We start from the raw sequence: 22,530 nt of genomic DNA on the forward strand, positions 1-22,530 counted from the left end.
AGAGAAGACCTTTGGTCTATTTTCCTTACAGAGGCAACAAGGAGAGAAGCCCTGGGAGCAGCAGTAGTAGAGTCAAGGTGTGGGTGAGCCTAGAGCCTGTCACGAGAGTGAAGGAGCCAGAAAGAGAAAACTAATTCTTATATTAGAACATATATGTGGGATCTAGAAAGAGGGTACTGATGAACCTATTTGTAGGGCAGGAATAGAGACGCAGACATAAAGAATGGACTTGTGGGCACAACGGGGAAAGGGGAGCATGGGATGAATTGGGAGATTAGGATTGACATATGAACTCTAGTGCTAAGTCGCTTCAGTTGTGTCCAGCTCTTTGCAACCCCATGGACTATAGTCTGCCAGGCTTCTCTGTCCATGGGCTTCTCCAAGCAAGAATACTGGAGTGGGTTGTCATGCCCTCCTCCAGGGGATCTTCCTGACCCAGGGATTGAACCCAGGCCTCCTGCAGCCCCTGCTTTGGCATCTCCTGCATTTCCTCTACTGTCCCGCCTGCCAGTGCAGGAGAGATAAAAGACACAGGTTCAATCCCTGGGTCTGGAAGATCCCCTGCATAAGGGAATGGCCACCCACTCCAGTATTCTTGCCTGGAGAATCCCCTGGACAGAGGAACCTAGCAGGCTATGGTCCATAGGATTGCAAAGAATCGGACATGACTAAAGCGACTTAGCACAGCACAGCACGTCCATATAAATATATACACACACACATACTACTGTGTGTCAAGCAGCTCATGAGAACCTGCGCTATAGCACACGGAGCTCAATTCGGTGCTCTGTGGTGACCTAGAGGGTGGGATGGGGAGGTGGTGGGAGGGAGGGGATGTAGGTATACATATAACTGATTCACTTTGTTGTACAGCAGAAAGTAATACAACATTGTAAAGCAATTTTTCTCCAATTAAAAAAAATTTTTAAATAGGTGCAGGGCAAAGCAAACCCACCTGGGGTCAGTTCCACCCGAGAGCCAGCCTCTCTCTGAGAGGTGGAGCGGCTCAGAGTCAGGGCTCCTCTGGCTCACTGTCCAGTGCTCTCTGCACGCCCCCCACCCCCACCCTAGCCCCGTCACGGGGACAGGAGGAGGCCTCTGAAGAGTGAGCAGAGTCAGAGGCCCTGCACCCTACTCCTCTCAGCGGTTCTTGCTCTCTCCCCTGGCTCAGTTACAGGTCTGCCTGCCTCCCTCACACAGTGACTCCTCCAGGGTCAGGGGACAGAGCTCGGGGGCTGTAAAGAGCAGACGCTCATCACAGGGTCACTGTTCTTGTACCTTGGAATGACCTGCTTTGGCCTCGGCCAGTTTCCACCTCAATTAGGCCTTCTATTTTCTTGCAGTTGCCAAAATCCTAGCTTGAGCATGTGGCTGGAAGGGATAACCTTGCCAAACACATAAGGCTGATGACAGATCAGTTGTCTTCTTTCTTTAATCTAATTCCATCAGAGAGGTGTGTGTGTTTTTAGAGGATAATCTCAATACATGCACCCCAGTGTTCACAACACTAGTTACAATAGCCAAGAAATGGAAGCAACTTAAATGTCCATGAACAGAGGAATAGACGAAAAAGTGGTATATATACAATGGAATACTGAAGTGAAGTTGCTCAGTCATGTCCGACTCTTTGCGACCATGGGATTTTCCAGGCAAGAGTACTGGAGTGGGTTGCCATTCCCTTCTCCAGGGGACCTTCCCAACCCAGGGATTGAACCCGGGTCTCCTGCATTGTAGGCAGATGCTTTTACCATCTGAGCCACCAGGGATACTACTGGAATACTAATGGAATATTACTCAGCCATAAAAATGAAATAATGCTACCGGCAGCAACATGGGTGGACCTGTGATCTAGGCAGAGAGGCTCTCGGTGATCTAGAGAGGATCTCGGTGATCTAGAGAGGATCTATATTATTTGGGTATCTAGAGATTATCTAGACAATCTAGGTAGAGACTATCATACTAAGTGAAGTGAGTCAGACAAAGGTAAATACCATATGGTATCACTTATATGTAGAATCTTGAAAAAAATCACACAAATGAACTTACTTAGAAGACAGAAATAGACTTGCAAATATAGAAAACAAACTTATGGTTGCCAAAGGGGAAAGAAGGGTTAGGGATAAATTAAGAGTTTTGAATTAACAGATACACACTACTATATATAAAATAGATAACCAACAAGGATTTACTGTATAGCTTAGGGAATTATACTCAATCTGCTGGATCATCGAAAAAGCAAGAGAGTTCCAGAAAAACATCTATTTCTGCTTTATTGACTATGCCAAAGTCTTTGATTGTGTGGATCACAATAAACTGGAAAATTCTGAAAGAGAACTGAATACCAGACCACCTGACCTGCCTCTTGAGAAATCTGTATGCAGGCTAGGAAGCAACAGTTAGAAGTGGGCATGGAACAACAGACTGGTTCCAAATAGGAAAAGGAGTACGTCAAGGCTGTACATTGTCACCGTGCTTATTTAACTTATGTACAGAGTACATCATGAAAAATGCTGGGCTGGAGGAAGCACAAACTGGGATCAAGATTGCCTGGAGAAATATCAATAACCTCAGATATGTAGATGACACCACCTTTATGGCAGAAAGTGAAGGAGAACTAAAGGGCCTCTTGATGAAAGTGAAGGAGGAGAGTGAAAAAGTTAGCTTAAAGCTCAACATTCAGAAAACTAAGATCATGGCATCTGGACCTGTCACTTCATGGCAAATAGATGGGGAAACAGTGGCTGACTTTATTTTTTCTGGGATCCAAAATCACTGCAGATGGTGATTGCAGCCATGAAATTAAAAGACGCTTACTCCTTGGAAGAAAAGTTATGACCAACCTAGACAGCATATTCAAAAGCAGAGACATTACTTTGCCAACGAAGGTCTGTCTAGTCAAGGCTATGGTTTTTCCAGTAGTCATGTATGGTTGGGAGAGTTGGACCATAAAGAAACCTGAGCGCCAAAGAACTGATGCTTTTGAACTGTGGTGTTGGAGAAGACTCTTGACAGTCTCTTGGACTGCAAGGAGGTCCAACCAGTCCATCCTAAAAGAAATCAGTCCTGAATATTCACTGGAAGGACTGATGCTGAAGCGGAAACTCCAGTACTTTGGCCACCTGATGCGAAGAGCTGACTCATTTGAAAAGACCCTGATGCTGGGAAAGATTAAAGGCAGGAGGAGAAGGGGAAGACAGAGGATGAGATGGTTGGATGGCATCACTGACTCAGTGGATATGGGTTTGGGTGGACTCTGGGAGTTGGTGATGGATGGGGAGGCCTGGCATGCTGTGGTTCATGGGGTTGCAAAGAGTCGGACACGACTGAGTGACTGAACTGAAAAAGGAAAATAATCTGAAAAAGAATATATATCTATGGTAACACACACGTGTGTGTGTGTGTGTGTATGGAGTAGGAAATGGCAACCCACTCCATTATTCTTGGAAAATTATACAGACAGAGCCTGGCAGGCTATAGTCCATGGTGTTGCATAGAGTTGGACATGACTGAGGGACTAATACACACACACACATACACACGTGTGTGTGTGTATAAATATAAATATATAAACTGAATCACTTTGCTGTATACCTGAAACTAACACGACATTGTACATCAACTATGCTTTCTGGTAGTCTTTTTGGAAATTCTACCAATGACAGTATGGAGTCATGGGTTTTTAAAAAGTTAGTATAGTAAAAACCATTACTTTCATTATTTGTTGTGTTGCTCAAATTATTTCAAATATGATCAGTGGAAGCTTTTCAAGCCATCTCCCATGTCCTTTGACCTGATCCTGTATCTCTGAGCACTTCCATGTTCCCTGGCTCAGCAAGTATCAGCTTGTTTATCTGGTATCAGCTACTTCTCTCACAAGGAGGCCTGGTGTTATTAGGAGCTGTTGAGTGACCAGCAGGAAAGGAAGTTGGTCTTGATTTCTTTTTTCTCACTGATCAAAACTATTCCAAACATTTCGCTGGAGAAGTTTACTGTTGGTTAATATTGTTAGTGCTGTTTCTTCACTAAGAAGGTTCGCTTCTGCGGTCACCACTCTTCATTAGGTCAGCAAACTCCATGTGTAGTAGATTTAAATTTTAAAGACCAGAACTACAGCATCCTTGTCTATTAAAGATGCTATTTCTTGTTCCTGGCTGACATCCATTACAATCCTCCTTGGCTATGGTGAGGCTAAAATGAGTTCTATTAAAAGAAAAAAGTCTAAATCACAGATTGAAAAAAAATATTTCTAGAGAGACCAAAATGCCAAGTGGAGGAGGGAACGATGACTCAGTTGTGGACCTCTAACCATAAGACCCAGAAATGCCATGAAATCCAGACTGGGGAGTGAGTTCAGAAAGACAGGAGAGATCAGCCCCATTTGCCTTATGCCCTTCACAAGCGCACAGAGCCAGCCAGGATAGGAGGTCCTATTCCTGATACTCCTAAAACTGATTAAACATTTTTTAAATTGGAGGATAGTTGCTTTACAATATTGTGTTGGTTTCTGCCATACATCAGCATCAGTCAGCCACAGGTACACAGACGTCTCCTCCCTCCTGAACCTTCTCCCACCTCCCACCCCATCCCACTCTTCTAGGTTGTCAGAGAGCACTGGGTTTGAGCTCCCTGCATCATAGAGCAAATTCTCACTCGCTATCTATTTTATAATTGGTATATGTATATGTTTCAATATTACTCTTTCAGCTCATCCCACCCTTTCCATCCCCCACTGTGCCCACAAGTCTGTTCTCTGTGTCTGTGTCTCCATTGCTGCCCTGCAAATAGATTAATCAGTACCACTTTTCTAGATTCCATATATATGCATTAATATATGATGCTTGTTTTTCTCCTTCTGATCTACTTCACTCTGTATAATAGGCTCTAGCTTTTGCATAGAAAAGGAAACTATAAACAAGGTGAAATGGTAACCCTCAGAATGGGAGAAAATAATAGCAAATGAAACAACTGGCAAAGGATTAATGTCTAAAGTATACAAGAGGTTCACACAGCTCAATACCAGAAAAACAATAAAAAAAATGGGCAGAAGACCTAAACAGATATTTCTACAAAGATGGCTAATAAACACATGAAAAGATGCTTAGCATCGCTTATTCAGTTCAGTCACTCAGTCGTGTCCGACTCTTTGCGACCCCATGAATTGCAGCATGCCAGGCGTCCCTATCCATCACCAACTCCTGGAGTTCACTCAAACTCACGTCCGAGTCAGTGATGCCATCCAGCCATCTCATCCTCTGTCGTCCCCTTCTCCTCCTGCCCCCAATCCCTCCCAGCATCAGAGTCTTTTCCAATGAGTCAACTCTTCGTATGAGGTGGCCAACGTATTGGAGTTTCAGCTTTAGCATCATTCCTTCCAAAGAACGCCCAGGACTGAATCCCTTTAGAATGGACTGATTGGATCTCCTCGCAGTCCAAGGGACTCTCAAGAGTCTTCTCCAACACCACAGTTCAAAAGCATCAATTCTTTGGTACTCAGCCTTCTTCACAGTCCAACTCTCACATCCATACATGACCACTGGAAAAACCATAGCCTTGACTAGATGGACCTTTGTTGGCAAAGTAATGTCTCTGCTTTTGAATATGCTATCTAGGTTGGTCATAACTTTTCTTCCAAGGAGTAAGCTTCTTTTAATTTCATGGCTGCAAATCCAAACTACAATGAGGTATCATCTCACACTGGTCAGAATGGCCATCATCAAACAACCTACAGACAATAAATGCTGGAGAGGGGGTGGAGAAAAGGGAACCTTCTTTCACTGTTGGTGGGAATGTAAATTAATACAGCCGCTATGGAGAATAGTGTGGCAATTCCTTAAGGAACTAAAAATAAAGCCGTCTTATGACCCAACAATGCCATTGCTGGGCATACACCTGGAAGAAGCCATAATTGAAAAAGATACATATACCCCAGTGTTCATAGCAACACTATTTACAGTAACTAGGACATGGAAGTGACTTCCCTGGTGGCTCAGATGGTAAAGCATCTGGCTACAATGCGGGAGACCCAGGTTCAATCCCTGGGTTGGGAAGATTCCCCTGGAGAAGGAAATGGCAACCCACTCCAGTACTCTTGCCTGGAAAATCCCATGCACGGAGGAGCAAAGTGTTGGACACAACTGAGCAACTTCACTTTCAGGACCTGGGAGTAACCTAGATTCATTGTCAGATGAATGGTAATTAAGCTGTGATACATATACATATATACTCAGCTATATTACTTTATATTACTCAGCCATAAAATGGAATGCATTTGAGTCACTTTTAATGAGGTAGGTGAACTTGATGCTCTTTTGAGCTGCAGTCTATATCAGAGACTTCCCTGCCCCCTCCCTAAATAGTCTCCCCCTTCCAAAATGGCTAAAATGACAAGCTGAAGCTAGTGCCATTTTCTCTTGACCCTCACTCACCAGCAAGAGATGAAAATCCTTACTTTTAATTGGACCAGAAACAGATAATTTGGCCAACACAACCAATTTGGCTCCAAAATCAAATTAACTTACTTAAAGAGGAATAGAAAATAAATTTATAGTTCAGTTCAGTTCAGTTCAGTTCAGTCGCTCAGTCATGTCCGACTCTTTGCGACCCCATGAATCGCAGCACACCAGGCCTCCCTGTCCATCACCAACTCCTGGAGTTCACCCAGACTCACGACCATTGAGTCTGTGCTGCCATCCAGCCATCTCATCCTCTGTCGTCCCCTTCTCCTGCCCCCAATCCCTCCCAGCATCTGAGTCTTTTCCAATGAGTCAACTCTTCGCATGAGGTGGCCAAAGTACTGGAGTTTTAGCTTCAGCATCATTCCTTCCAAAGAAATCCCAGGGTTTATCTCCTTCAGAATGGACTGGTTGGATCTCCTTGCAGTCCGAGAGACTGTCAAGAGTCTTCTCCAACACCACAGTTCAAACGCATCAATTCTTCGGCGCTCAGCCTTCTTCACAGTCCAACTCTCACATCCATACATGACCACAGGAAAAACCATAGCCTTGACTAGATGGACCTTAGTCGGCAAAGTAATGTCTCTGCTTTTGAATATACTATCTAGGTTGGTCATAACTTTTCTTCCAAGGAGTAAGCGTCTTTTAATTTCATGGCTGCAATCACCATCTGCAGTGATTTTGGAGCCCCACAAAATAAAGTCTGACACTGTTTCCACTGTTTCCCCATCTATTTCCCATGAAGTGATGGGACCAGCTGCCATGATCTTCGTCTTCTGAATGTTGAGCTTTAGGCCAGCCTTTTCACTCTCCTCTTTCACTTTCATCAAGAGGCTTTTTAGTTCCTCTTCACTTTCTGCCATAAGGGTGGTGTCATCTGCATATCTGAGGTTATTGATGTTTCTCCTGGCAATCTTGATTCCAGCTTGTGCTTCCTCCAGCCCAGCGTTTCTCATGATGTACTCTGCATAGAAGTTAAATAAGCAGGGTGACAATAAAAGGGGAAAAGTGGCAGGGGGCAGAAATTAGGAGATTGAGATTAGCAGATACAAACTACTATCTAGAAAATCGATAAACAACAAGATCCTACTGTATAGCAAGGGAACTATAGTCAATATCTTATATCAAAATGAAAAAGAATATGAAAGAGAATATGCATATATATATATACATATATGAAAAAGTATACTTGTAACTGAAGCACTTTGCTGCACTCCATAAACTAACACAACATAATAAAGCAACTATGCTTCAATAAAATAAGGAATATTCATTTTCCATTAGTTAAGGCAATGGCACCCCATTCCAGTACTCTTGCCTGGAAAATCCCATGGACAGAGGAGCCTGGTAGGCTGCAGTCCGTGGGGTCGCTACTAGTCGGACACGACTAAGTGACTTCACTTTCACTTTTCACTTTCATGCATTGGAGAAAGAAATGGCAACCCACTTCAGTGTTCTTGCCTGGAGAATCCCAGGGACAGGGGAGCCAGGTGGGCTGCCGTCTATGGGGTCGCACAGAGTCGGACACGACTGAAGTGACTTAGCAGCAGCAGCAGCAGATGTCCTATTCATGGAGGACATAGAGATTATCATACTAGGTGAAATAAGTCAGAGAAAGACAAATATCATATAATATCACCTATATGTGGGATCCAAAAAAATGATTCAAATGAACTTACTTACAAGACAGAAACAGACTCACAGACTTAGAAAATAAACTTATAGTTACCAAAGGGGAAAGGTGGAAGGAGGGATAAATTAGGAGGTTGGGATTAGTATGCAATCACTGTCACTTATAAAATAGATAACCAACAAGGGCCTGCTATATAGCACATGGAACTATGCTCAGTCCTTTATAATAAGCTATGTAGGAAAAGAATTTGAAAAAGAGTGATACATGTGTGAAAGAGTGAAAGTCACCCAGTCATGTCTGACTCTTTGTGACCCCATGGAATAGTCCATGGAGTGCTCTAGGCCAGAATACTGGAGTGGGTAGCCTCTCCCTTCTTCAAGGTATCTTCTTGACCCAGCAATCAAACCACGGTCTCCTGTATAGTAGGCGGATTCTTTACCAGCTGAGTTATCAAATCAACTATAGTCCAATGCAAAATCTTTAAAAATAAATAAATTTTTACTTCATTGATTCCCAAAAAAGAAATATTTACTTTCTGTTAGTTGATGTCCTGCTATTCATGAACATTCCACCAATTGGGATACTTCTTAGAACTTTCCAGATTTCCCAGGAACCCAACAGACAGGTAAAGCAGCCAGCTGAGATGACATCACAGCCCATGGCCATGCTCTTGACAGCTGACTTTGTTGCTCTGATAAATGGCTCAGTTGCGTTAGCATTTTTATTTATTTGGGCAGAAATGTATGGATACCATTCTGAAAACACAATAGATGTCAGTATGGTGTACTGTCCCAGAATAACGGACTATTCTAGGGAATCAGAGCAAATGGGGAGGGCTGGGAACTGGGCAGTAAATCAGCACAGTCTCTCTGTGCTCTAATCACAGCACTGAGGGCCAGAGAAGTTCAGCCGCTTGACTCAGGCCACACAGCTGGGTGTGACCAGAACTGAGTCGGCACCACGTTCTGCTCCCTCATGCCGAGCTTGTTAGCCTTCCTGGAACGATACTTTGGTGTTTAGACCTGACCACCCCTCGAACTCAGCAGAAAAGCAAAGTAGTTTGGGATTCATATAATCCACTGAAAGACAGGGCCAAATTAAATGACGGTGACAGTGGCCTGGCTGCAGCTGCTGGAGTGGATATTGACCATTCAGACCTCATCTGTCACTGGAGTGGCCCTTTGCTGTGGGCTGGTGGTCCTTGCAGGAACACTCATGCCAAATGACTGGCTGACACCGGAATATAAAGGCTTCCCCAGTTGCCTCACTCTGGGATAAACTGAATGGACCATAGCAGGTCCTGATCTCTGCCAGGATCCATCAGCTCTGGCCTCAGTTGCAATTGCCTTGCAGCCCAGCTTCTCCCTGCTTCATACCCAGTCAAAAGTGTTTCTCCTCCTGACTCCCTTCTTCAGATTTTGGATTGCGCTGCAGCGAGATTCTACACATGCAGAAGATTCCACGTGTATATTCTGATACACATATACTTACATTTTAAAGGTAAAATAAATGATGAGACATAATACAGGTAACAAAATATATAAAATAGATAAACGCAAGGTCTTACTGTATAGTACAGGCAACTATATTCAGTACAACAGTCACTTTGTTGTACACCAGAAACTAACAGAACATTGTAAATCAACTATACTTCAATAAAAAAAGGAATATTCATTTTCTATTAGTTGAAGTCCTATACATACCTGTGACCTTCTGCCAATTGGAAGGTATAATACAGTGTGATACAGTTTTTCTTTTTCTTTTTTCTTTTTTACAAAGCAATATCCTTTGGAGATCACTCTATTTCACACATAAAATAATTATAATTCATAGGATTCCAAAGTGTGAATGAATTGATTTTGCCTAACCAGTCTCTGAAGTTGAACATTTAGGTCCAGACTTCTTATATTTCAATCAATGCCACAGTATTTGTTGTGTTTGTTTATGAGTCTGCTTATCCAGCTAGGATTAGTTACTAAAAGTGGAACTGCTGGGTTTGATTTAATCTTCTGCTTTTTAATTTTGTTACGGTTTGGCAAATTGCCTATCAAAGAAATGATGCTAAATGGTACTCGCAAGCCCCCAAATGTCTCTTTCTCCATGGAGTATATACCAGACGAACCAGCCCATCTGCACAGAGGAGATAAGCACTCACTCTGTGGCTGTCAGATGAGACTCTGAAGCCTCGCCAGCCCCCTTTCCATAACAGGATGGGCAAGGGAGGAAACATACAAATGAGGGCCTTCAGGCTTCTCTGCTATGAAAAGCCTACATCTCTTAGGTGTTGCTGATCATCCTGTCAAAACGAGAGCCTTCCTCTCCTCAGGTAGAGTCATGTTTCTATACAAAATAGGTGAGTCCCCATGGAAACTCCAGCCCCATTGACCCCAGAGAGAAACACTGTTACCTAAAGCACTGAAGGCGTATTAATGTAGAATGATGATAATGAAAGACATTATGGCATAATTTTAGGTCCTTGGGGCTTATATTCATATTTTTTCCTCCTTAATCTCCCATGACTTGCATGTTTTGATCTTAAATGGAGCCTTCAATGGAGATACCGATCACTGTGGCATAAAAGAACCCTGTTGCCCTTTCTGGCATCAGATAGGTGTGCATGGCTGAGACTAACACCTCCAACCAAAAAGTTCTGGATGAACACTTACCTCATTCTCATGAGAGCCAGGCAGTGCTTTCTCACTCAACACTTGGCCAGTTATATGCTAATCAGACCAAATTATCTTTAAAAAAACTGATTGGTCACCGAGTCTCAACTGGTCTCATTGAATGTCAAAATGCCCAATGAACACTATGAGGTTTACCTAATCAGAAATAATGACAGACCTCTAGAACATCAGCTTCTCATAAATATCACAAAAGCATCTAGATAGTGGGATAATTTGAGACATGGATATTTAATACAGAGATATCTTTAATGTATAGATATTTATTAAGACAGAGAGATTTAACATTCTCAATTACTGCACTTTCCCCAAATAAATCTCTCCCAGGGGCATGTGGATTCCTTTTTTTTTTTTTTTTAAGAAAGCTATTTCACTTGCTCTGACTTAGCCTGTATTATAACAGCTATCCTCAGCAGCTTATCCTGGGATTTACTTATATTGCTTATTTCTGAAATTTATGTGCAGCTCCATCTTTTAGGAGACTGGTGACTCTGGTGAAGGTCGATGGTCAGATGGGACAGAGTGGGAGTGTGTAATGTGTAACATAGAGTGTATGTGCAATGTATGAAGTGGTTCATAGGGCACAGGGGCAGGATTTGGGGGCCAAGGCTTAAATCCCATTTGCTTTATAACCTTGCACAAGCTGCACAACCTTTCCTTCCTAATCCTTCTGTATTCCCCGTACACAAAGGATTCTATAACAATAGACTCTGGAATGGTTTTCTCTACCTCCAAATGCAGTCGCTTAGAACAGTCATCACCTCTTAACTGCTGTGTCTCAATTTTCGATTTAGGGACACTTGATTTTAGTGGGGTTTTGATTCTCTTGAATCAAATTCAAGAGATATAATTGATGCAAAAATATTTTCAAAAGCAGAAAATGTCACAAGCATGTGAAAGGGCAGCTCACAGCCACTTCCTATCATCTTTCTCAGAGACTGCCCTGTGAGTCATCACCTACAGGCTTTGATGAATCATCTACAGGCTGAATCCCATAAGTGGGTTGAATCTGTCTATACTGAGAATCCACTATGATACCACACTTGTGAGAAGTAAATGTGAGTTATTGGGAAATAGGAGTGCCAACAGCTTGCCTTTCAACCATCCTTATTGCAAACAGGATTCCCAAGTGAGCCCTAAGCATAGAATAAGAATGGATGGGCAAGTGTTTAATATCTAAGTGCTAAGTTTCTGTGACTGTCCTGAATGTAGTTTTGTCCTGAACCCTCATGGCCAGGATTTCTGAAAACCAGACCTAACATTTAGTCCTGTGAGCAGCTCATTTACAATGTAAATTAATTTATCAATTTCACGGGGGCTCTTTTATTAAAATCAGGGGACTTAGTCCAATGAAGCTGGAACCTGAACGTCTAAATTCTGTTGAACCATCTTTACTGTTAGGATCAACCTTTCCCCCACAGTCTGAGGCAGTTATCTTGTAGGGCACTACTGATTTTCCTCAGGACCTACCCACCCCCCAACCTCTCCTTGTATCTAGATCTATAACCAAGCTTAAGTTCCAGCAGACCCCCAAAGGGTGAGGTAGAAAGTGGGATCTATGATGAGGTGTGATACATACCAAATGATTGCTATGATTTTGCCAAGTTATATGGATGGAACATATGTGAGATCTTGAGGGTGTAAGATCAAAGTGGAAGGAATATGAAATTGGATCAGGTTGAGTCATTAATAACAAATTCAGTGTTTAGTTTGAGGGACTAGGAGCAGCTCTGATATTTTGCTTGGTGGGTTGACTGAACTATGGACTCCAAATAGCCCAGGTTAAACAAAGTTGAAAATGAGAGAACTTCCTTGCTATACGGTACAGGAAGTTACCCAAAAGCTTAGGAATATTGGAAGGCAAGAATGTGTTTATCATTGAAGAGTTGCTCATACTCACCAGGAGAGTTCAGAGAACACACTTCTCACCATGTGAAGAAAAGATTCATGTAGGGAAACCCTGGAAACCTTGAAGTTCTCTGTGATTGCTCTTTTTTCTGAAAGTCAGAAATTACCACAGGAAGTGCTGCCACTGAATGGGGTCTCCAGTGCAGTAGGGATCACAGGATGTAGGGTGGTGGTAGGGACCAAGAGGTGGCACTTAATCACCATAGACAACTGGGCATGGCTAGAGGTATGGACAGAACCAAAACACTCATCAGAGCAGTCTGAATCACAGATTTTCAACATCAGCTAGTTGACTATGGCGCCTCTGAAACTAAAGGAGGTGGGCAGCCTACCCAAGTCTTACTTGATCTGCACAAGCAGAGAAGCTCTAGATTTAATGACTGAGACTCTACCTTGGGGAATCAAAACAGAAAATTATGAACCTTCAATCAGTTCCCAGACTTGAGCCAATGTATAGACACAAAATTCTTTGGATGAAGAGGAACCTGGATCCCCTTGAAGAGGCCTCTGCTTCACCACCAAAATGTATATTCCTAACCTTCCTCCCCAGTCTTCCCCAAAGGAATCTGTGAGTATTTGCCAGGGTCACTAAATTGGGGAAGGGGAAATAATTATGCTTTTTGATGATGATTTGAAATTTCCTCTGAACTGACATTGTTGAAGACTTCAAACATAGCTGTAGTTCACCAGCCAGAGATCGGGTGATTAGCGATGTTTAGGCTCATATCTATTCCACTGTGTACCTACTGGGCCCAAGAACCCACCACATGGTCACTTCACTTCCTGTTCTGAAATGCAGAGTTGCCATATATGCACTGAGTAACTCATATAATCCCTACATGGGTTATGCAACCCACAGAGCAAGGGCTGTTGTGATAGGAAAGACCAAGTGGAAGCCAACAGGACTGTCTACCAATGAAAATATCAAACTTTATTGATACATGTATCAAAATCCTGGAAGGATTGCAGAGATTAGTGCCTCCATCGAGGTCATGAAAGATGCCGGAGTGGATTCCTGCCATATCCTCATTCAACTCACCTTCGGTATAGAAGACAGATCAGAGAATGGCAGATATTCATTACAAAATTAATTAAGTGGTGACTCCAATTGCAGGTGCTGTTCCAAATATGGTTTTGTTGCTGAAGCAAATCATTACCTCTTCTGGCACCTTGTATACAGTTATTGATTGGCAAATGTTTATTTCTCATTATCTGTTGGTAAAGACCATCAGAGGCAATTTACTTTCATTTAGCAAAGCCAGCAATACACCTTCACTGTCCTAACTCAGGGGTGTATCAACTCTCTAGTCCTAAATTATACTGGAGTCTTCAGAGAGTTTGATTACCTTTTCCTTCTACAGGACACCGTGATAGCATTACGTTGAGTGAATCTGGTGAGCAGGAAGTAGCAGCTGCTTTAAATGCATTAGTGACGCTTGTACATAAGAGGATAGGAAAAACATTCCACGAAGCTTCAGGGTCTCCCTACCTTGGTGAAATTTCTAGTTCAGTGGTCTAGGACCTGTCAATATACATCTTCTAAAGAACAAGTTGCTGACCTGGTCCTTCCTACTACTAAGCAAAAGATACAAAGCCCAAGAGGATACTTTGGATTTTGGAGGCAGCATGTATGTAATTTGAGTCCCTTTACTGAGTGCCTTGAAAGGGATCCCAACAAAAGAAAATTCTGCAGCTGGCACGAGCTGCCATACAAGCTGCTCTGCCTCTTGAACTATATGACCTGGTGTAAACAAGGGTCCTTACGGTATCCAATTAGAAATGCTGTGAGGGTAGCCTTTGGAATACCCCTATAAGGTGAATACTACAGACCTGAGTATTTTTGAGCCAAGACTCAGTATCTTCCATGAATAACTGTTCTTTTGAGAAACAGCTTCAGGCTTGTTGCTAGGCCTTACTAGAGACTGAATATTTGACCCTGTCACCATGTGGACTGAGCTGCTCATTATGAACTGAGTATTATCTAACTTGTAAAGCCATAAAGTTGGGGTTCAGAGCAGCATCAAACTGTCAGTGTTTACATCCAGCATCAAGTGAAATGATATCTATGGGACCAAGTTCAAATAAAAATAAAGTACATGAGAAAGAGGCTCAGATGCCCATAGCCTGTATTCCTGCTACAGCGTCTTCTCTTCATCGCCAGTCTTTACCTATGAACTTACGGCAAGTTGCAGTTTTCTGAGAAAGAAGAAAACAAATGACTGACTTACATGATGTGAAGGTATCACCCAGAAGTAGACGGGAATGGTGGTATAGCTCTGTTCTGGGTTGGATTTGAGGCAGAGTGGTAAAGAGAAATCCTCTTTTTGAAACATGAGATGTCTTGATGTCTTACAGAAATGTGAACAACGCGTCTGATTGTTAATTTTGTACGAGAGGAGACACAGCAGGAGATCTAGGTCTATATTGTCTTGGGTGCTGTGGCTAAAAGTTTGGTGACATGGTCGGTAACATGGAAGGGACATGATTAGAAAGTTAGTGGCAAGTCTGGAGGAGAAGTATGTGGATGAACTTCTAATGGGCACAGAATGCAAAGATATTTGTATGTTGTGTGAATGCTTACCAAAGGGTGACCTCAGCAGAAAGCTCTGTGGACATCAGTCAGCCTCCTACCATTGGCCAATGGACTCATGCAGCAAATGGTCAAGGTGGCAGTGATGGGGATGACGTATGTGCTTGACAAAGACAAAAGCTTCCATTTATCGAGGCTGATCTGGCTGTAGATACTACAGAATGCCAAATCTACCCACAGAAGTCAAGTGAGCCTTTGATATGACACCATTCCGTAGGGTCCCTTACCTTGTGGAAGATTGATTACACTGGACAGATTCCATCATAAAAGGGCAATGGTTTGTTCTTTCTGGGATAGTTGCTCTGCATATGGATTTGCCATCCCACTGTAAAGATTATTGTGTTTTTCAGGAGTATTTAATCTGTATGTATGTGTGTAATAAATTTCTTGTTATATTTATTCCCAAGTACTTAATCTTAGGTACATTTCAAATGGGGCTTTCTCTGACTACATGTCATTTTATTTATTGTGTACATTAATACTGTTAATTTTAAAAGTATTAACTTTTAGTGTATCAGTGCTATGTAGAAGACAAAAGGTAGAGTTATAAATACTTGTTATAATAATAGCAATTATAATTGCTCGTGTGTTCACTTTTATTAACATATTTATTTCTTTATATAAGAAGAAATAAAGATACTGGCTAGTTTTCATTTCCACCTGCAAGACTCCCCTTAGCATTTTTTGCAGGGCAGATCTAGTGGTTATGAACTCTCTCAGCTTGTATTTATCTGAAAATATTAATATTTCAATTCCTTCCCAACTTTTGAAGGACAATTTTGCTATAGATACAGGATTCTTATTTCTTTTTATTTTTTTATGCTTTATTATAGTTCAGTTTTAATCGAGAAGCCAGGGCTATTTTAGAGGTTTTTTAAAAAAATTTTTATTTATTTATTTATTACTTTATTTTACTTTACAATACTGTATTGGTTTTGCCATACATTGACATGAATCCACCATGGGTGTACATGCATTCCCAAACGTGAACCCCCCTCTCATCTCCCTCCCCATAACATCTCTCTGTGTCATCACTGGGCACCAGCCCCAAGCATGCTGTATCCTGCATCGGACATAGACTGGTGATTCGATTCTTACATGAAATTATACATGTTTCAATGCCATTCTCCCAAATCATCCCACCCTCTCCCTCTCCCTCTGAGTACAAAAGTCTGGAAGTTTTAGCCACAGCAATCAGAGCAGAAAAAGAAATAAAAGGAATCCAAATTGGAAAAGAAGAAGTAAAACTTTCACTGTTTGCAGATGACATGATCCTCTACATAGAAAACCCTAAAGACTCCACCAGAAAACTACTAGAGCTAATCAATGAATATAGTAAAGTTGCAGGATATAAAATCAACATTCAGAAATCCCTTGCACTCCTATACACTAATAATGAGAAGGTAGAAAAAGAAATTAAGGAAACAATTCCATTCACCATTGCAACGAAAAGAATAAAATACTTAGGAATATATCTACCTAAAGAAACTAAAGACCTATATATAGAAAACTATAAAACACTGATGAAAGAAATCAAAGAGGACACTAATAGATGAAGAAATATATCATGTTCATGGATCAGAAGAATCAATATAGTGAAAATGAGTGTACTACCCAAAGCAATTTACAAATTCAGTGCAATCCCTATCAAGCTACCAGCGATATTTTTCACAGAACTAGAACAAATAATTTCAAGATTTGTATGGAAATACAAAAAACCTCGAATAGCCAAAGCAATCTTGAGAAAGAAGAATGGAACTGGAGGAATCAACTTGCCTGACTTCAGGCTCTACTACAAAGCCACAGTCATCAAGACAGTATGGTACTGGCACAAAGACAGAAATATAGATCAGTGGAACAAAATAGAAAGCCCAGAGATAAATCCACACACATATGGACACCTTGTCTTTGACAAAGGAGGCAAGAATATACAATGGAGAAAAGACAATCTGTTTAACAAGTGGTGCTGGGAAAACTGGTCAACCACTTGTAAAAGAATGAAACTAGATCACTTTCTAACACCACACACAAAAATAAACTCAAAATGGATTAAAGATCTAAATGTAAGACCAGAAACTATACAACTCATAGAGGAGAACATAGGCAAAACACTCTCAGACATAAATCACAGCAGGATCCTCTATGATCCACCCCCCAGAATTCTGGAAATAAAAGCAAAAATAAACAAATGGGATCTAATTAAAATTAAAAGCTTCTGCACAACAAAGGAAAATATAAGCAAGGTGAAAAGACAGCCTTCTGAATGGGAGAAAATAATAACAAATGAAGCAACTGACAAACAACTAATCTCAAAAATATACCAGCAACTCCTGCAGCTCAATTCCAGAAAAATAAACGATCCAATCAAAAAATGGGATTCTTTATTTCTTTTAGCACTTTGAATATGTCTTTCTGGCCTTCAAAGTTTCTGGTGAGAAATCTCCTGTCAATCTTATTGAGAATTCCTTGTATGCAATGAGTTGTTTCTTGTTGCTTTCAAGATTCTCTCTTTGTCTTTATCTTCTAATTGTCTATAATGTATCTTTGTTTTGGGTCTCTTTGAGTTCATCCTACTCTGAGTTTTTGTTTTTAGTTTCTTAAATGTTTATATTCATATCTTAAATTTGGGACATGTTGACCCTTATTTCTTCAAATATTCTCTTGTTTTTCTGGGACTCCCACAATGTGCATGTTATTTTGGTTGATATTGCCTTATAATTCCTTTAGATTTTGCCCATTTTTTATTTAATCTTGTTTACTTCCTGTTCCTCGGATTCGGTAATTCGTATTGTCCTTTCTTCCCTTTTTGCTGATTCTTTTTCCATCTCCTAAAATCTGCTTTCCAGTCCTATCAGTGAATATTTCATTTCAGTTATTGTATTTTTCAGCTCCAATTTTCAGTATATGGAGGGGGGGTCAGGTTTCCTATGTCTTTGCTGATACTTCTGTTTTGGTCATGCATCCTTTTCTTGATTTTCTCTGCCTTCCTTTAGTTCTTTGAGCTTCTTTAAAATAACTGTAAGATATTTGTAGATCTGCCATCAGGTATTTTTCAGGGACAATTTCTGTTGGCTTGATTTTTGTTTTTTTGTCTGGTTTTGTTTTTTGTTGTTGAAAACTGGCTATTTGAAATAAATGCAATAAGTCTGGAAATTAGGTTCCTTCCTCTGACCTCTCCCCACGGTTGGTTGTGCTTTCGTTTTTGTGATTGATGTAAACTGCCACTAGGCCAAGATTAAGTGTTAGGTATAGACTTAAGACCTTCTCATATATTCTCTGAGCTTGCACCTTTCCTGGGCATGCAGTGACTTTCTAATAACCTTCATGTTTGGGAACACATGTAAGAATTAAAGATTTTAAAATTTAATTAAAAAATAAATAAATAAAATAAAATAAAAAAAAAAGTAAAAAAAAAAAAAATAACCTTCATATATGTGGTTACTTTTGAATGCCCCAGATTCATTGTCTGGTTCCCAGAAGGGGAAATATAGAAAAACGGAGTGGGTGGGGAGGGGAGGAGAAGAAAGTACTTTCCCTTTATATACCTTCGAAGTCACTTTAAGCAGAGGGAGAGGGGCTTGAAACAATGAGGAAGGGGCAGGAACAATGGCCACTTGCCTTTCTGTCTGCACGTCTGTGCCAAAGTAGCAATCAGCAATCAGAGCACAGATTCCCCATATTATTAGGAGGAAGGGTCCTTTCATCCACACCGGCTCCCACAGTCACAACTGCCTGCCATGGGGCTGAAGGCTATGAACTGGGCAGCTACTACTGTGCTAAGAGCTGAAATTGACTGAAATTAACTGCTCAAAAATTTTCCTGGAAGTTTCAAATCTTTAATCTTTAGAATTCCAAAATAGTTCTATCAGACACATTCAGCTAATGCAATTATTGCATAGGTGGAGAGACAGATTCTTGGTGCTTCCTTCTGTACCAGCTTCTCAGAATCCTCTCAGTAAAGGCTATTGAGTTTTGTATGTCAACTCTATTTTTCTATTTCACTGAATTATTTTATTGCTTGAGTTAGCTTTTTAAATCATTGGTTATCTGGAATTTTCCAGGTATACTATTATATCATCTGAAAATAAGGATACTTATTTTCCCATTCTTGTGCTTTGCATTGATTCTTCTTATCTAATTGCATTGGATAATTCCTTTAGTATGGTAGAAGAATAATAGAGGCAAGCTACCAGTTTTTGATAAAGACATCACCACTCCTTCCCTAAAATAGAGGTCTATGCTACATAAAATTAGAGTCTCAGGCTTCCCTGATGGTCCAGTGGTTAAGATTCCATGCTTCCACTGCAGGGGCACAGGTTTGATCCCTGGTCAAGGAACTAAGATCACACATGCTGCGTGGCACAGCCAAAAACAAAACAAAGCAAAACACTAGTCTCAACAAAGTGCTAGAATTTTAACAAAAAAATAAAGCAAGAACATTTCTCAGAAGAGAGGGGTGTGAGTTTTCTTAACTATCCTGAAATAGTTAAGAAGGAAAATGTAAGTCTGATTACTAGCAATCACAGCCTCTTAATATTTCATATTCTGAACAATCAAGTTAGTGGGTCCTCCTTCCTGATAAACTGTGAAGTGACAAAAAGAATGGGTAGAGGCAGCACCCCCATTTGAGTAGCTGGGCTGAAATCCTTCTTCCCATTAAAAATGCAGTGATGTATAGTTGCAGAAATGAATAAGAAGAAAGCACCCTTTGGAGTTTTTATTGCTGACTCCTCACCATGGCCTGAAGGGTCAAGGAAGAGCTGGGTCCTTTAGGTTTTGTTTACATCTATTAAAAAGCCTATATATATATATTTTTTTTTTTTAAGAGAAAGAAAAGTGAAAGTCAAAGTTGCTTAGTTGTGTCCTACTCTTTGTGACCCCATGGACTGTACAGTCCATGAAATTCTCCAGGCCAGCATACTGGAATGGGTAGCTTTTTCCCTTCTCTAGGGGATCTTCCCAACCCAGGGATCGAACCCAGTTCTCCCACATTACAGGTGGATTCTTTACCAACTGAGCTATGCAGGAAGAGAAGAAAACTGTTCCATGGAGCCATGGCTATCATTTGTCAATCAGATGCTTTAAAAGTGAAAAATTCGCTAGAAAATCTGATTGGTTCTTGTCAGATGGGTAGTTGCTCCAAATTGTGCTTACTAAATCATTTGGGAAATTGACAGAATTTTTCACTTCTTCCCAAAGTATTTAGTATAATGTAGACATTCAATTATTTATTCAATAAATACTTGAGTTAGAGTAAAGAAAACATCCACAAATAAATAATTCCCATAGAGTGAAATGGATTCTAGAATAGAGATGTACACAAAAGAAGTAGCTCCTAATTTTAATCCTGCTAGGGGGCAAATGAGCCTTAACATAAAAAGTTCCTTTATTAATTAAAGAAGAGCAGAAAGGTCTTCCTAAGCAGAAGGAACAAGCTGGTACAAAGAATAGAAACTTGAAATGAAACACCAGTTTAGAAAATGATAGGTGAATTGTTATGAGGGACTGGCATTTAAACTTGGCCTTCAGCTTTAGACTATTCATGCTAACTTCATCTGATGGGGTCATAAGATGCTATGGCTCTTCCCATCAGTTCCACTCAGTGTCACTCTTGGATTATATTACAAGTACTCTCTGCAGAGTAAAGGTCTCAAGAAACATTGCATTCCTTATATTCACTTCAAAACCCCAAATCTCTGCATGCTTCCCCTTCTGACCTGAGCTTACTTTTTGAAGCAATTTGCTTTTCCTCTTATCCCTCAGTCTAAGACACTGGGGCAGTCTTCAGCTGATAAAACTGAAGTTGAGTAACTCCTCTGTTGCTCTCTGAGTGCCTAGTATCTGAGACATAAGAGAAAAACCTGCTTTTTTCAGACAGAAATATCCTCCTGAGATTCAAGGTAAGGATGACTGGTAGGGATGCCAGGAAATTCTCTCATTATTTTCCAACAAACTCTTAACACTTTCTGTATGTTTGTGAACCAGTTTGAAAACTTAAGGTTTTCTAGGGTACAACCTTTTCCTAAAGTACACTTTTGTTTGTGGAAATGAAAATTAAGTAGACTCTGAATGTCTCTCTCAGCCCAGGCATTTTGAAATGGATTTTCCAGCTATGGGATCCATCAACAGAGCCGTTAATTCACACACTGAGCTCTGATATTTCAACACTCTAAATGTCTGAATTACATCAGCATAACTAACAGTCTCCATTCAGCATTTACTGAACTCAATTCCATTCAAGTGCCCAGGCATGATATCTCAGAAGCATTTTAACTTACTCTCTACTCCCTAAATTCTATTTCTTATCAAACTCTGGTAGTTCTGCCAAGGAAACATCTTCTCTTCCTCCTTCCTTCTCTGTCTGCCTTTGACAAGCATTTACTGAGTGACTTCTTTGGGATAAGATCTTTTCTGCTTGTGTTTTCTTATCTCAGCCTGAGGTCAGCCAGATCCTATTGCCGGATCTTCCACTTTTCCAAGAGAACCCAGAACATATCACCTTATTATCCTTTTTTCTTTACCTTTTGACCAATTTCACCCACTCTATACCCCCTGCCTCTGGCAGCCACCATTCTACTCCCTGTAGCTATGAGTTCAGGGAGTTTTAGAATCTACATATAAGTGAGATCATACAGTATTTGTCTTTCTCTGGCTGACATATATAACAACATGATACTATATATAGTTGTATTATATATATATAATGTGATATCACATTTTCTTTGTCAAAAATTCTTCATGTCTCTCACTTTCCCATCAGATTGTGATCTACTCCCAAACAGGAAATTTGTCCCTTAAGTGCTTGGTACATGGTATGAACTGCTAGACAGTCAGTTAGACAACCCTTCCGATACACTGGCCCCTCAGTATATCACCTGCTCATCATCCATGCTCCTGTCCCCTCTGCTACCTCATTTTCTTATTGTCACGGGCATGCCCTGTTGTCATCACCAGGAACTATGCTCTCACCCATACGTCTATTTCCTGCTAGCCTACTCTCTGAATGCCACTTCCTGTCTCTCTAGCTTGAGTACTTCATGTCCAACCAGACCCCACCAGAACCTTCAGTCCAATCCCTCCTCACGTCCCTTACTTTTCTCCCTACCCAGTTTATATTCCATGGTCTGACATTCTAAGCGCTGTGTTGCACATACCTTCAGTCCCTTGCAATTGCAATGTAGCTGTATGACAGGAATGCAAAGTTGGTTGCATCCAGCTCTCCACTATTTCAAGTCTGCACTCCAGCAGCAAATGTGGCTGAAG

General features: G+C 40.9%; 1 non-coding gene across 1 annotated transcript; it reads right to left on the minus strand.

Annotated features, from left to right (window-relative positions):
• Positions 1-1,693: 1,693 nt before the first annotated feature.
• Positions 1,694-1,766, minus strand: TRNAC-ACA (transfer RNA cysteine (anticodon ACA)). The gene has a single exon. It is a non-coding gene; the product is annotated as a tRNA-Cys (tRNA).
• Between the last annotated feature and the right edge of the window lie 20,764 nt (positions 1,767-22,530).

This window comes from Capricornis sumatraensis, chromosome 2, assembly GCF_032405125.1.
Source record: "Capricornis sumatraensis isolate serow.1 chromosome 2, serow.2, whole genome shotgun sequence".
NCBI classification, from domain to species: domain Eukaryota; kingdom Metazoa; phylum Chordata; class Mammalia; order Artiodactyla; family Bovidae; genus Capricornis; species Capricornis sumatraensis.